This window comes from Amphimedon queenslandica, unplaced genomic scaffold (assembly GCF_000090795.2).
Source record: "Amphimedon queenslandica unplaced genomic scaffold, v1.1 AMPQUscaffold_13066, whole genome shotgun sequence".
In the NCBI taxonomy this organism is placed as follows: domain Eukaryota; kingdom Metazoa; phylum Porifera; class Demospongiae; order Haplosclerida; family Niphatidae; genus Amphimedon; species Amphimedon queenslandica.
Genome location: NW_003546698.1, coordinates 7877 through 10446, shown reverse-complemented (window position 1 = coordinate 10446; position 2570 = coordinate 7877).

The following is a 2570-nucleotide window of genomic DNA, read 5'->3' as shown; positions in this document are numbered from 1 at the left end:
TAAAGTGAGATGAATGTATAAGAAGTATAAATCATGTGAATAAAATTCACTTGATAAGGGATCTATATAGCAGTTTAAATAAATTTGTACTGTAAAAGGGAAATGTATGTATGAACTAACTTGAAAATTAATGACTTTTAATAACATCAAATAATTTTTTAATTGGAATGGAGTACACTTTATAAAGCTATAAAACTTCCATACGCCCACAATGCCATTATATAAATAGTATGCATTAATGTTATAATGAAGATTGTATTTCTCCGCTTTTCAGTGGTGATTCATAACCAGAAACATTTCATAGTCTGCAATACCTTGTGTATGACTAGCTGTTTACATAAAAATTCAGAGCATTAATGTGTTGCAATAGAGACAGTTATACTTTCATTTCTCGTGGTAAAATAAAAATTCTTTTGTTATTCTTATTCAATCAAAGTTTGAAATATTCAGTTCATATATCAGCTGCTGCAGCAGTTTGCTATTGTGTTAAAGGTATAATATCACTGTGTCATATGAATTTATTATAATTATTTCTTAAAGGATCTATTATAAGATGTTATTGTTCTGCATCACATTCACACATAAATCTTGAAGTTATGGTCAGCTCAAGTAGATACTGTACATAAAAAAGAAATTGTAATCACCCCACCAAAATGCTTCATAGTCTTAATGAACAATAATCAGCTTATATAGATCTAACTGTCATGAAAATTACTAGCAACTACGTTACTATGAAGTTTTATAGTCTAATTGAAACTACTATATCAGCTCTAGCTGTCAATAAAACTGACACTATAGTTAATGTAATCAACGAAAATAATATTTTTGACATAGATCTAATGATCATAAACAGCCTACCTGTTCTGAAACTGCTAAAATGATGAAGTTCTTATCAAAACTCAAATAGAGCTAATAAAAATTCCCTCCTGATGCATAGATATCATTCTTTCAGACAGATAAGTCAAGTTTCAATAGAGATCCGCGAGCGTTCCGCGTTGATCCGCATTTCAGCCTGATACGCATTTGATCCGCGTGGATCCGCATTTCAGGCAGGCCCGTTGTTGTGTGTGTCTGTCATTACCCGAGCCCACGCGTAGGCGTGGAAGCGAGGGTAAAGCAGTCGTCCTGTCTGTGTGTGTGTTCGCTTGGCCTCCACTTTTGAGCTGACACTGCTTTCTTGTCTAGTCCTGGAGAGTCTTATAATCAACACTGGCTCTAGAAAAAGTTATTCTCCGTCTTGGAAATGCTATACTTTTCTTTTCCGTGGAGTAAAAAGCTGGCAAAGTCGCCAAACGTAGGTCAGTTCCCCGACAACTTTTTCATAGTGTGAGCAAAAGAGCAACTGGGCAGATAAAACAATAAAGCAAAGCCTCATCTTTCATTAATATGAGAGGAATTGCTCTAATCATCTTCGTTTTAAAGATATGGTAGCCCAAAAATTCATACTTTTGTGAGTTTACACGAGGCTCTCATCTCCCGAAGTAGCGGCCAGAGTCTTTAAACATCAGGGGCTCAATAGACGTTTGTATGCAACAAATAGAGCCTAACAAATGTAGGCTAAACTGTTTAAAAGTCAAGAAAAACTAAAGCTTTCTTCACCACTTAGAGCCATGTGCCACCATTACTGTGTGTGCGGGTGGAGCATGGCTTGATTGAGCCACACCTTCATTGCAGCCACACCTTTACATTGCTGCAGCATGCAGTGCAGCAAGCATGCTGGAGCTTCTTCTCTGGCTAAAAAACAAAAAAAATCACTGTCTCAAAACATTCACTAAGTTTTTACATGCTGAAGCTTCTTTTCTGTGTCAAAACTTTCACTAATTATTTTCTCTTAATTTATTAAAATTGTTACACACAGACTGTGGCAAGGGTATGCACTTTAGTGCTCTCGTTCATTCATTCATTCTGTACAACTGAAATTTGTTTTTAATAAACAATAACTTTAGCACAGCGTGTTCTAAGCTCCTAGATCTTTCTTTTTGACGTGGAAAAGTCTTTTTTAACTGTTTTGTGTTGCTCAAATACAAGTGCTAGGTACAGAAGCTTCAAAGTAAGAAAATCTAGTAGTTGGGCCAAGTTCCGTTGTGTTGGCACTTTAGAGATAGCTGGTAGCATTTTTCAGTAGATTAGAACATGGCATTCAAAAATTATGAACAGATTTCTCTAAATCTTACTTGATGAAGAGTTATACTTACTTGAAATTGTTGAGATCACTCGTTTGTGCAGCGCTAGACTGCTAGAGCAACAACTTGCTGGGTTATAGGTACTAAAGTACCTATACTATCTCAAATATACAAAGGCAGCAACTTTTTTTGTCAGCAAGTTTATCATATATTGCTGATTAGTAAAGAAAAAGTGAAGCTTCTTTCTCACATGGTCTTCTTGCTGCCACTCATGGAATGCCACACCTTTCAATCTACATGCATGGGAGGGGCTGGAGCTGCTTGCATGTATGTGCTGCAGTGCTGCTACTTCTGCTGGTATTCAAGAGCAAGTGCAACTGTAGGAAGCTAGTGTTGAGCAGACTCTCTTCATGCTAATAATCAAACAGTTATTGAAGTGCGGGCATG